Source organism: Anopheles coluzzii, chromosome 3 (assembly GCF_943734685.1).
Source record: "Anopheles coluzzii chromosome 3, AcolN3, whole genome shotgun sequence".
In the NCBI taxonomy this organism is placed as follows: Eukaryota; Metazoa; Arthropoda; class Insecta; order Diptera; family Culicidae; genus Anopheles; species Anopheles coluzzii.
In genome coordinates, this window is record NC_064671.1 from 71,480,146 (window position 1) to 71,494,737 (window position 14,592).

A 14,592-nucleotide genomic window follows, 5' to 3' on the forward strand; every position below is an offset into this window, starting at 1 on the left:
GTGCTCCCAGTAGGTAAGTAAGTGTCGGTCGGATAAAGTATATTATAAATTGAATACATTCTGACGCTCAACCACACATCCCCACACACACACACACATGGAACGTAAAACGTACCCTCAAAAAAGGGGAGAAACACACTTCAACTTTGAAAAACTTATTCAATAAAAATGCTCGCGCTCGTAAATAAAAAATAAATCGGACTCGATCTCAAATAAGCCAAACTGACAGGAGTGAAAAGGGGGGGGGGGGTTGAGAGCACGGGGAGTGCTTGCGAGTTTTCCTCGTCGGCTGTTTTGTGACTATGCAATGCACTGTATTAGTTCCGCTCGAGCGGTGACGGAAACATGCGTGGCGCAACATAGTGTGTCAGCATGTTTTATTTGTAAAGCGAACCATAATTGCTGACAGACCATCCAGGTGGGTCAACATTTTTATGTCAATGGGTTTATGTTTGGAGGGAGAGATGGGACATACTTTTTAGAAGTATAGAATCCCTCAAAATTAAACAAAAATAGGAATAAAGATTAATATAATTTATAAAATACCGTATTTACTATGGCATTCTAATTTTTTCAACAAAATTTAAATTAATAACCAAAGAAGACATGCCTACACAATACTTTTTAAGTGCATTATACAAGAAATACTAATTGAGATAACATGACAACTAAAACATAATGAGTAAAAGAATGAAAAGTATAAAAGGAAATGAAAATTATACAACTACAGATTTTACAAAAAAACATGAAAAGCAGGATAAACAATTAAAACAAAACAAATCAATTGAAACAATAGGTGAAACATTAAACGCTCAGACCTTTGAAGTCCGTTAGTGATAAATAAATAAATAAAATCAACTAAATAATTAATGATTTAATCATCTAATTAAAAGGCATCAGTAAAACCTTAAAAAATTAGAAAAATATAACATATAAAAAAATCTAATCATCAGAGACATTCAAACATAAAAAAGAAATGAAACATATTTCCCCAAACCTATTGAAACATGAACCATTGGAGTAATTAATGCGAACCCGATTCCCTTTTATAATAAATTATGTAAATCATTCACATTGACAGAAACTGCCCTTAAACAACAATCAATAACGTTCACATTATACCAACGGAGCTGGCTATAAAAGCTGTAACCATGCCATCCTTATTGACTGGCCAAATAGTACGGCAACTATTTCAGCTTAATTTTCCGCTCCCTTCAACGTTTCGCTACGCTACACTAATTGCACTACGCCATACAACTGTAATCGGATTTCCCTGTACGATTAGCCACTTCTTTTTTTTATGCTGGCCCTTCACATCAAAGCCTCTAAGCCTTTGCCTTACCGGGGCAGGAAAGTGGCCGGAAAGTCCTTCACAAACAGGGCAAACAGTACTTCAAAAAAGCAACAAACAAAAACAGCCCCTCTCCTACACAAAATGTACAACAAATCGCCGTACAATCTGCAAACAAAAAACTCAAACTCTTTGTTTGTCCGGATCACCTCCCCCGATGGCTGGATTGAAGTAATAACAATCAATAACCCATCATGTTGTACCTCTAATTCTACCACCCGACTTGCCTTTCTTTTTTGTGTTGCTTTTTGCCTTTTCAACCCTTTCATGGGGCGCAACAAAACGTGGCGTGCCGAAGTGGGGGGTTGCTGCTTCCATTGTCCCTCCAAATCCGGCCTAACTTCCCCCCCACTAGTTGGCGGGTGGCATGTTTGTTTGCTATCCGTTGTCTGCGGCTCAGAAGGTACACGGCGGTTTGTTCCGTGGCAACTGGCCGCCCAGGCCAACTTCCTGCCTTCCTGCCACTGCCAGTGTCTATTGCAGCAAAGCTGGCTTGAAATTCCATTTCTTTCCCTATCTCTCTCTCTCCCTCCCTCTCCTGTATTGAAAAAATAACAACAACACACGAAAAAAGAACGAGAAATGCGTGCACACGCGATCGCGATGCCGGTGCAAGCCGTACAAATGCCCGCAAACGAATCGTACCCGCAGAAGCCAATCCGCGAAACGTCAACACGGCGAATCGTCAACGACAGCGCCAGACCTAACCGTGATGGCACCGTGGCTCAAATTGTGGCGATTGTGTGTGTGTGCTGGTAAATCCATCGACACGCCAGGTCCATAGCCCCATCGCTGTACGCCGTGACTGTGACCGGGAGGACCCGGGCATGGACTGGGACATGATTCGCCCTCCCGTCCGATGCACCCACCGGATAAGCTGGCGTCTGCTGATGCGCAAAAGGACCAGCAACTACCATCCCGGTTGGGTTTTTGTGTGGATGAAAGAATCACAGCCCAACAACAACAACAACAAGCACACACACGCACGTTCACAGCAAAGTTACGAGTTATTTCGATAAAACTATTTTTGCAACCGGGAAAAGATAAAAACCCTGGGCGCCATATGGACGATACCACGACACGGCGCGTACATGCGATTTCCCGCGCCCGGGCTATCCTGAAACAATGCATGCGGCGGTACCGCGAACGAACCGAACACAAAACGCAATCCCAATCCCGAAAAGGGGTTCAAAAGTGCAACCGGCAGCGGCTGCAATCGATCGATTTTTGCGGATAGTGTGGGATGTTGCGGGAGGTGCGGGGAGCCCAGGGTGTGTAGGAATACTTCTGGGAGAATTTATCTGCATTCTGCTCATCCGAATGAAAACATTTTGAAGTTCGAAATTGTGCAATCATTTTTGACAATATTTTACCACGCGCTCGAGAAGAGGTAATCGGGTGACAGATTGCAGCAGGCGTAACGAGGGAAAACCCCAACGTGGCTCACGTGAGATGAGCCGACCTCGTGATTGGAGTTCTGTATACCAAAAGGTGGGAGGGGTGGGGGATTTCGTTTCCAGGCATTTCACCCATCGCAAAGCGGTCGTGTTTGTTGGTCCTGCTGGGTATTCGCTTTTTTTGTCGCTTCTTAATTTTGCTACCACCCTTTCCCAATTCAAACCAATCATAAAAATTTCGTTCGATAGCGTTTGTGCGTTCCACAAATAATGTACTATCCGTGTTCCGCTCCCAATGGGAGTAGAGTTATCGGTGGTGTCGGGGATGTTTTTTTTTGTTTGTGTTCTTCACCAGGACAACGCCACCAATTCTATGAAGTAGTTAATTTATCGGTTGGATGGATTACGCCAGGCGGGTTTAAATAACATCAAACGACAAATGGCTGTTGAGTTAGGAACATCATACCCAGGAATACTAGAAGCTTAATTTCAGTGGAAATCGGCAGTACTAAGAACGCCTAAATGTATGCAAATATTATGTGAACGTATCATTTTTCTATTTTTTTTAAGTAGGGATGCAATAATTGAACGGAATTTACATCGTTTCAAAACACGAAGACACAAAATTTGATGACAGCGAGAATGCAAAAACATATTCTAAAATTAAATTGGTGTTTTAACGGGCTTCAGACAACATTTGTCGATAAATATTGCGCTTGCTTGAAAAACACGCCTAAAGGTATGCAATTTGTTTTTTCTATTTCACAGTATTTTTGAGTGTGTTCCATTTTGCTTTATACTTTTTTAAATGCAACGCGGTAATTATCAACCTTACAAGCAATAAAAAATCTAAAAGTATACAAAAAACAATGTCAATGATCGCAATGAAAATATTTCAACTATTTATCAGCCGTAGTCGAATACTCTGCCTTTAACCATTTTAACTAGCAACATTTATCGCCCACCTTTTTCTCCATCAACTCCATCAAAGGTACATTCACCCACACTTGATTAATTTAATTTCCGCCGCGTGTTATTCAATCTTCAGCCAACCAACCGGTCGAGTATCATTTCTCATCTTCATAATTTAATTTACCGACGAAATAGTCCCACTTGCAAGCGCTGGCAACGGATGGCAGACGGTTCGGAGGAAGAGGAGAGAATCATGAGAACACAGAGTGAGTGGGTAGATGGAAGGGTGTGTGTGTGTGTATGTGTGTGTGGCAAACAAATTACAAGAAAGTGTGAATTACCGTACAGGTGAGCGCACTATGACATTCGCACACACACCCCACACCCCGGAGGGGTGCCACTTGTTTATTATCGCGAGTGTACAGAAACTGGCGCTGCACAACTGGCAATGAGTGTTTGTGTGCCATAAGTTAAATTAGCACTAGCATTGGTCGTAGCACCCCGTGGCATCTCCGATCAGCTCACGCAATAGCCGCACAAAAGCGTCACGGAAAAAAAACGAGGAGTTTGATAGCAAAAGGAGCGGCGGGCATGCGAGCAAAACGTCTTGCTACTACTTGCAAGCGGCGAAAAGTTTCAACGACACCATAACGTGCACTGTTTTGCCAAGATAAAACTTTTCCCAACCACCACCATCACCCCCAAACTGCTCTATCATCCGCCCCAAACTGCTCTGGTAGCTTTTGGACTCTGGACACGCTTCCCATCAGGGGTGCCTTTCGGTGACGGCAAGCGGATGGTATTTGTCGATGGCGAAAAGCATAGCAAAAGCATACTTTGGTTAGGAAACATACACACACACAAAGTGAAAGGGAGGGGGGGGTGAGAAAATTATTGTCCATTTTGCCGCAAGTGTCCACAGCAAGCGTGTATGTATGTGTCTGTGTGCAGTCAACCACCAAGCGATCGAACGGAATGATGCGGGCGTGTGAAACCTTCATGAACTTGTAACATTAATATTGCTTCGTGCTATCATACACGTAACATACAAAGTCACTCCGGAAAAAGCACAACTTTGGGGGGTAGTGAGGGGAGGTTTTTTGTTGGTGTGGGGAGAGGGAAGAGCGCCCAAGAGCATAGCGCGCACGGTGGACTAACTTTTGCCATTGCCGGTAAGAATGTCAAAACAGGGAGGGCAGTGTGGCGGGGGGGGGGGGCGGTGGTGAAGGAGTGTTGGGCAACGAGAAAATCATAATGATCGTATCGCACTTTTTCGGCCAACCACCATCATCGGCAAGCGTCGGTGTGCCGAAACCTGTGTGGACGGTTCTACCCCTGTTTGTGTTTCTGCTCTCCGCAGCAATAGTTTCGTACTGATGCATTTTTCATACTATATGCGGAAGGGATTACTATTACGTTCTCCATGTTCGCAGATGGGGTTTTTTTGTGGGGGAGGGGCGGGGGCGGACAACGTGTGCAGGGTTAATGTTAAATAGGAGAAAAGTTACACCAGCGAGCAGCGTTTCCAGCGATGTGTGATTTATTTGCACAGTGTTTATGGAGTTAGGTGGAGTTTATAAAAAGAATATAAAGGAGTGCTTAAAGAGCACGGAACATTTTGAAATAAACTGTTGAATGTACATGCATTTATGAATAAAATATAAACATCTCTTAGAGTTTTCATACAATGCTTGCGTAGAATTACAGCAGCAAGGGCCTATCCATCAATTACGTAAAGCTCACAGAAGGAATGAAAAGCAACTTCCAGCGTTATGGTGAGTTACTTAGAGGGCAGCTGGAAATAAACACCTAACATGAGACGTCAATTATTAAAAAATGCATTTTTTTAATAACATTTGGTATAAAAAAAAATAGAAATAATAAAAATTAAATAATGACCTTTACGTAGTTCATGGACGATCTCCAAGAGTCCTTAAATGAAAAAAAAGCACGCATATAAGCAATTAAATTCCATGTTCTTTCCTTTTTTCTCTTTCTCTTCTCTCTCTCTCTCTCTCTCTCTCTCTCTCTCTTCCTTTCTAATTCACTTTGTTTGCTGGTGGGAAAATCGTCAGCATGAGTTGCGCTTTTCCCTCCCGAGTCCATAATTGATCTCAGCTGTATTTCAGTCTTCCAGCGAGATTAACGACATTTTGACCATTAGCATCAGTGCAGCAGGCCATCAGTGCCGATCGCTTCTTTATATTCGGACCCATACCCACCCCTCCCCATGCGGGAGGTGAAACGGGAGAGCTATTAAGTTCCTTCGACAGGCTCAATCCCGGTATGGAGGAGCATGAAGGGCAACACAGGCTCCGCCTCCCACACGCCCCACACGATCCCTTCGACAGACTCAATTGTCGTTTCCGTTAAGGAAGCGGAAAGGAGCACATACAAAAAAAACTTGGAACCACACACACACACGTACACATTATCCTGCAAAAATATGTTCCAAATTCAGCTTCCGTGTTTGTTCGACTTCCCTTTCCTGCTTGTCCCTCCCGCAAAACTTTCCATTCGCAAGGCGAACATGATTCCTGTGCAAACTTCCTGCAAACTGGGGCGTCCGGCAGGAGTTCGATCAGTCGCACGTGCACAACAGTGCGCTGTGCCCGCTGGCCCCATGAGGGTGCATGAGTTTGCATTGCTGATGTTTTATTGATTTTACTTCCATTCCATTGTGTCCAGGCTGGGCCGGTTGGGGGCCCGGCGAGCAGTCTTCCCGAGCAATCTCCCATGAACGCACAGCCGAGCGAAATGAATACGGTCAACGCAAACGCAATCAACATAGCTCTATTCTTCAGGTTAGATCATTTACTTGGCATTGCCGTCTACCAGAAAGTAAGTAAGTTCCATCAAAAGGTTCAATCACGAGCCGGGCAATTCTTCAACTGAATGGAGAGCAAGAAAGCAAAGCCCTACCACGGTGGAATAATTATGCCATCAAATGACTACAAAACGATGGTTTAATTAAAATCCTACCTTCCTACCCTGAGCTCTGAATTCGGAATCCAACACGAGCATTTGGCAATGGCTCATGCACCACACGTCCGAAAAGCGGGCGAATGGGGTTTGAGTTCAAAACCCAACCCTATCCCGCCCTCGGCGTGCGTGCTATCAGTGTAAAATTGCTCTGACAATCCCGGACCGGCACAGAAATAAGTAACAGCTGTGATACAAATTCGATGCTGCTCCTTTTGCTTTTGCCCATGTGCCCGGGCGACCATTGGCAGCAATGTAAGATGATTTGAGAGCCCCCAACCCAAAGGCCGGCTAGTTGCCAACCGGTACCGCAAGGGTGGGGATAACGATACGAAGTTCATCTTCTTCTTCAAGCCCTTCGGTGGACACCAAGCTACGAGGACACCGAGGCTTAAGCACGTTGAGGTGATTTAACCGAGTAAATGCAATTTAAGTTTGTATGTAAAAAATCTATGCATGTAATTGTATGTAAGAATTCGCAGAAAATATTTTATGTTTTTAAAACGGATAGAAAGGGTTTCTCGCTTTATTCCAAGACAGCTGTTCCTTCGATGACAGCTCTAAAAACTGTCAAAACATGCAACGTTCTGTCAAGTTGAAAAAGAAGTTCAGAGAAATGCTGGTAAAAATCAACCTAAAACATGCTTATCCAGCTACAAAGAACTTCTCGAATATTGCTTCACCCTAGTTCATACAATCCCAATCAAATTACCGACACACTAAGGGTTAACTTTTACCCTTTTCCGTCCTAGACACTTACAAGCTACTAGCCTAGGCTCGCAGCCAACGAGCAACTACTCATATCGCCGGCAAGTTACACTTCGATTGCCGCCCACCTTTTAGCCACTCCGTGCTTATCCGCCGCACCCAAAACAGCTCCAGACAAAAGCGGATGCTCGGCCAGGCACTGCACAGCACCGAGCACCTCCACGGAGGACAAAAGTCAAAAGAGTAATTCATAACTTTTGCCCAAGTATGTTGCCCGACAAACTCATCCCCCTCCGTCGGCCGTAGTGCTTTGCCTTCTGGGTTAGCTCAACGTAACTTTTACTACGAACGAGCCACACAGCTGGTGCGTCTTGCTATAGCTGGTGCGTCTTGCTATTGCTGCTGCTACTACTGCTGATGTCGTGACGCCACTACCACTTCCCACAAAGCCGCCCGCAGCCGCGAGAAGTGGTTCATTTTAATTCCAAAATTTAATAAGATAATACGTTAAAATTAATAGCCCACCCGGAGCGAGTGGCTAGTGGCGCGCGCCTCCGTTCCAACAGGCTCGCTACTAAGGGGCACGCATTGCCGGCGACAGGCCGGAATCGGTTGGCTGGTTGGGATGACAATTTTTAACCCTCCAAACTGCCCACCCTTGCAAATTGCGAGCGGTGTGGGGAATGATTAATTATGCATCGTTTATTAAAAATCGGCTCATCTAAAACGGATGGTGAAAAACATCGCTCGAATGGAAGAAAAAGCCGTGTAATGGGTGGGAAAAGAATTTAAATGACACACAGAAAGCGTGTAGAACAAAAAAGGAAGCTCAGTCTGTGAAAAGGGATAACGTGCAAGCTCCTTCCAAAACATCTCGCGAAATGTTGCTCCGTCTGCTTCTTAATCCCATAACTCATTGCCACCAAACACGCCGTGGACGGCCGCCGCACGTTGCTCTGTCAGCTCTGCTTGGGGTTTTGGATTAGGAGCGGAAACAAAAGCGACCGACAAAAAAAACGCACGCACACACACACTAGGGATCAAGCGGTTTTTACTAATCGAAATCATTACAAGCAAAACTTTTTCCCACCTTTGCCACCTTCGAGTATGTTTGGGGAAGGAACAACATTTTGCGACCTGGTTTGTTCTGACATAATGGAGCGAAGAGGCTGTACATCGAAGCAGGCCAGCAGCAGCAGTCAGGGAATGTGATGGGAAAAAGTTTGCAGTTTCGATGGAAAAGTATCAACGGGAAGGAGGGGCGAGGGGAGAGGAAAACCGACGAGGAGAAAACACTGATCCAACACATCCAACCGGCAAAAGCGGCAGTGACAGGCCTTCGAGTTGGAGTTTGTTTTCTCTGCGTTACAGCTTAGAAATTGGCTTTTGCCACCTTTTGTGTGCCTGGGCTGCGCAAAGTACAATACCTGTGCCCGGGGATAAAGGTGTATATCGACCGAAAACCAACCGCCTTTCCCCACCATAGCTCCCCACGACCAACAAGCTACTACAGGTTAATTGCGTTTGTTTGTTTGTTTGACTTTTGGACTTTTCCGAGGTTCACTTTTGTTTATTGAATACCATTTTGATGCCATTAAGGTATTCGCTGGAAATTGCTTTCGGTTGGTTTTGTCTCGTCCTGGTCTCCTTCCTCCCGCAACTTCCCATTTGCCACCTGATTAAACGGTTTTCATTTACGGTGCTAAGCTTAAGCCAAGACAGACTTTTGAGATGGTAGGAGCCGAGTACTTTCGAACCAATGGACAGTATCGAATGTTGCAATTTAGCTCTGGCTTCTCGGGTGTAAGTGGTGGAATGATCATGTTTTTTTTTCCTTTTTGGAACCATCGGAAAAATGGCTGCCACGGGAAAATGCACCAAGAAGAAGTTTTACACGAGGGTACGAGCTTGTGGACGTTGCTTGGTAGAGCTAAGATAATAGTATTAATTTCACAATCACAAGCAAACGGCTCTGCTGTTTGGATTATCGTTACCATAATCGAGCAGCATTAAGATTAAATTGGGCGCCCTTTTTCAAATTGCTAAATCATGAGACAAATGAAGATGAGGGAGGAGTTTGCTTTACAGTTTACTTTTTTATTGTGGTATAGAAAACACATTCTTGCTTGCACGAAGCGATTAAATGAGTGTCTTTTTGCGATAAATCATTGAGAAGGCTCTGCAAATGTATTCAGGTGTTTGCTTTTTATGTGAGTTTTAACGAGCAGCTAGAGAGACGAACCGATGGCATTGCGGTAAGCACATCGGTTGACACAAGACGAGTCACTGATAGAATCTTGCTCGAGAACGATCACTCGTAAGTAGATGAAACACTTTTCTAATAGGTTTGTTGGTGATAGTTTGCATTCACATTGGTTATTAAGTGCGTATTGAAACATTTTTACAAATAACCCCGTGTTCTCGGCAGCTAGGCTATTACATTTGTTGTACGCTTTACGCAAAATTCACTTGTCTTCAAATCAAGTGTCATTTTCATTGTCATCATCAACATCAGGCTACGTAATCTTTATTTTGTTGCTGCTCTAATAGTCACAAATTGTTTAGATTTGTGTTGCCTTTATGGTCATTTCTGCATTGATAAAATGCTTTTTGTTTCAAATTAAACCCTTTTAGTGAACAAAACATTACCAATTATAGTATTAATTAAATAGCAATACGTATTAAAAATCAAACATTAACGCCTTACGGCACATTAATGTTAACGAGACCTAACACTTTTACCAATTCCACTTTTATTTCCAGAGAGTGTCTTCCACGCAGCTGCACACTGCCACTGCCTCTTGCTTTACCGTTTAATTAAGCTGAATGGTAAATGGTGGAGGGGAGAAAGGGTTAAACACTCGCAATAAAAACCCGCACGCCCACAAAACGTAACCCACGATCCCAGCCCGTAATGTTTTGCCGTAATCGTCATCCGCCGGTCAACAAAAAAGGGACTAAGGGCCGCTGCCAAAGCCTCATAAAACATCACCTGGAACCTGTGAAAGCAAATGAGAGTTTTGAGAATCTTTTCCAGCTCACTTAAACCAGCCACCCCAACTGGAACTGCCCCATGAAGAAGTCAGTCCATCAAAAAGATTATCCTACCCTTTGGCTTTTCTGTGTGTGTGTTGAGTGTTTTTGCCTCTTCGAACGTGCCGACAACCGAAACACATCATCCACTGCTGCTGGTGGTTGTGCGAACAAGCACACACAAGGAGCAGGGCGCATTAGTGCATCGGGTTGGAATTTATGCGCCAACAAAGTCGGTCTCGTGAAGTGAAGTGGTGCAAAATGTTTTCCTCTCACTAAACCCCACTTGAAACAACTAAGCAAAAAAAAAAACAGGAACAATTCTTCGTTATAGCAACTGAACGAAAATAAACGAATTCCGTAAATGGTGATGAAACCCCGAAACGAAACGTGGAGCAAAAACAAACGCTTCATCTTTATCCTCCTTAACGGAACGCGGGTACAAAATGGCTGTCCGATTACTTTATTTCGCACCCTGGTGCTGCCCAATAATAAGCACATTTCTTTCACGGTGGGTAGTAGTGGGCAGTGCACTGTCAGCCAGCTAAACTGCTACACCCCCCCCCCCTCCTCCTCATCCCCTGGAACCGCAACATGGTGCCGAAAACCGAAAAGCAACAGAACATATGCTAAACTGAAATCGCTTCCGCAAATGGGAGCATATCATTTTGTGTGTGCTGTTCCGTTGCTTTTGCTGTTCGTTTGTACTACTGTCCTGGGAGATGTAAAGGAAAGGGGGGTGGGGTTTGAGACGGGGTAATGGCAAATCACGAGGACACACTTGATTCTATCGGACGAAGCTGAGCTGGCCGTGGCGCTCTCGAATCCAACGCTCTCGGCTGTCTTCTGGCGAGTCCATGCAACACACACACACACAATCTCACTCTCTCTCTCTCTCTCGTCGCTACTCGTCGGTTGACTTTGAAACGGGAAAAGGAAAGGAAGGAGAGAAAAAAGTAATACAGAAACGCTTGCAGCAACTAGCGGCCGACCCAGAAGTGGCCGCCCCAGTGGAAAGCGAGAAAGAAAATGGTGCAATTATTCGGTACGCTCCATTTAGCATATTAATAATCTACGTTTGGCACGAACGAAACACTCCGGGGCTATGGTGGGCCAGGAACTAGAAGGGGCAAAGGGTTGGAGGGACTCGCGAGAGCGCGCGCGTGCATATTAGTGCACGAAGCGAAAACTGGCCCACAAAACCCATGTGGCCAGCAGCTAATGCATGCTGGTGCAAAACAGGGGAAGAAATCACCCCAAAGAAAGCAAAGAAACGAAGGAACAGTTAAGGGGAAATAAAAATTCTAGCCCATAAATATTCTGCACACCACACACATAGGAGCACACAAACACAGGGCCACATTCCCGACCTAGCACACTTCACTACAGAGTCCCCACATCATCAGCATGTACATGAGTGTGTGTGTGTGTGTTTGGGAAGGGAAAACGTTGGGGGAAAATTAAGTAAAATTCGTTCACTCCAGTCCAGTCAGCGCTTTTTCCCTGGTCCCCAGCTCCAACCCAAGCCATGGCACACAGAAGCCACAGATGGTGTCATTAAATTTGCACAAAAATACGAAGAAGAAGAAGCAGGGATGGAAAACCCGTGCAAACAACCCAACCCCCTCCCACACTTTCGGGCAACACATTTTGCCAGCGCAAGGGATAGCGCCTTTTTTCACTTGCTGCTCCCTGTTTTTTCAGTTGGGTTGGATCCGTAGGAAAATGGAAGGAAGCGGTAATTTGCTCTAAATTTTTGCTTGTTTCTTAACCGAAAATCCACACAACACCAGGCACCAGATAAAGCGGGTGTCCGACGCGGGTGGCCGTTGTGTTTGCGCGTTGATCTGCATCCCCTTTTTTTTGGCGTTTCTCTTTCACGCGCACACGCCTTTTGCATTGGCCACGTGACCGCGCAATCGTTGTGATGTAGTACTGTGCCGCTCCTTTTCTTATTGTGTCCCCCCCTGCCAAGTGGTTATGTGGTTTGGACGGGAGTGGTTATGCGGGTGGGAAAGGGAAAAACACAACAAAATTAAGAGTGGTTGGCCACCCCCCCCCTCCCCCCGTGTCACTTGGGTTTGCTTTATCAATTGTAGCATAAAGAATCGTTGCCCCACAGCGCTCGACTGGTTTGTAAGTTGCTTCCCTAGCTTCAGTTGCAGTTGCAACGAGAGTTGATGATGAAAGTGTACTCGAGAAACAAGCTACAACAGTGTTGTCTGAGTCTTTGGCCGTGTTTTGGGTTGGGGCTGAGGCTGCTCTAAAACTCTAAAGTGGAATAAAACTTATCCCACTTCCAAACCAGTGGAGTTGTGCAGTAGAGCAGATGTGTTTGCAAGATTTATTAAATCAAGCGCAAAACAAACCACCCAGTCGGTGTGGATGGAGGATTGGTTGCGTTGACAGGCACGCGTGCACGTGCCAGTGTTCGGGTGCAACACGCGCAATAGGGACATGGCGGCTGCTGCTGCGGTATTCAAACCACTGGAAGCATCAACCGGAACTTAAACTTTGCTTAAACTTTTAGTCACCATCACGACGACGAAAACGACGACGACTCCTCCATTTCCCATTTCACTCATTCCCAACCCCTCTCTGCAGTGTAACATTACTCGACTGGCAGCATTTCAATAATTACATTCAAAAGCGAACATGGAACTGAAATGACACACACACTCACACAAAAGCGACCCACTCGTACGACTCGTAGCGATGTGCATTCCCACAATTTCTAACGGAGATGGCGCATCCCTCCCCTCCTTTTCTACCCTGCTGGCACGTACCGAGACACGTGTAGCAAGTGGATGGGTTGTGTTTTTTTGTTGGAAAAAGGGAGAAAAATTCGGTACATTCGGTACGATCCAAGCCCCAGCTCGTCCCACATATTGCTGTTTTGTGTGTCCTGGTATGATGCTATCCTCTTGTTTTTGTTGTTGAATTCCATTTACCCAGACTGCCCCAACCCAAACCCATCCCAGAACCCTCCCGTCCCTCCGACAACACATCGGCAGCACTACCTCCTGCTCCTCAAAATGGCAAGCAAGCCCAGTGAGTGGGTCGCTGCAAAACGAAGCTACGGACACAAATGTAACAACAGCGAGGCATCTCGCCCATTCGAACAATATACAAAACGGGAAAATAAAACCCAAAGTAAGACACACCCCACAAGCCAGCACAGCGACACAAAGTTTAATTTAAACTTATCACTCACGTGGGGATAGGTTTTGCAGCAGTTTTGCCGGCGCCAACACGGAACCGGTGTTGCTGCGACTCCGTGCGGTGGCCGGGTGCGCCCTGATCGACAGCATTCGGCACACAGGAATGACCCGCAACCACCCCTGCCCCTCTGGCGTGGCTACGTAGTACGTGGCAAATTCATATGGATTGCGATTGTTTCGCATTTCGTTGCGGGCCAACATCCCGGAACACAACTCCACTGTGACACTGTCTGGATGGCTGTACCGTTGCTGGACAAAATTTGAGGTTTTGCAATGGTGGTTCTAAAAACGGACACAATCCGTTGGTTCATAATTAACTATAACTGGAGACCCCCCGTCTCGGGTGCAAACAGCTCCTCACCACATTCATAATACAAGGGGGAGATGCTTCGTTTTCAATAAATTAATGACGTGTCGTCTACAGCTCCGGGAATCGGATTGCTCGAAATCGGTACGGTTGCGTTTGTGTATGTGTGTGTATGTGTATGGGAAAGGAAGGTTTTCGAACTTCACCTCACCCAAAAGGAAGGCAATAACAATCATTCATTTTACACCGGTTGCGGTTGTGCAGCTGGGCGTACAAAAATACCGCGCGTGCTTGCTCTCTCGCTCCCCTGAAAGGTGAAACCGAAACCAAAAACAGCCATTAATTACTGTGATGAAGCTTTCCACGTCTAGATTAAACCATTCGGGCAACCGCACCCGCCACCATTCGAATACACGCGCCACACGCGCCCGACTGTTAGTTAGTTTTAATGTTCGCTGCTCCGGTGCGAGGCCGTTGTAGTGTAATAAATTAAATAAGAAATTAAATAGCGATGTTTTATGGCGTGTTAATTCACACCTGAGATTGTTAAAATTGCATTCGTTTGTTTTTTTGTTGATCTTAATTAGATACGTTGTGCTTTTTGGGAGTGATTTTTGTGGCCGCCTCACCGTTATTGGTCCTTCGAACCGGATTTTTAGATCGTTTTGAACGAGTGCGCCT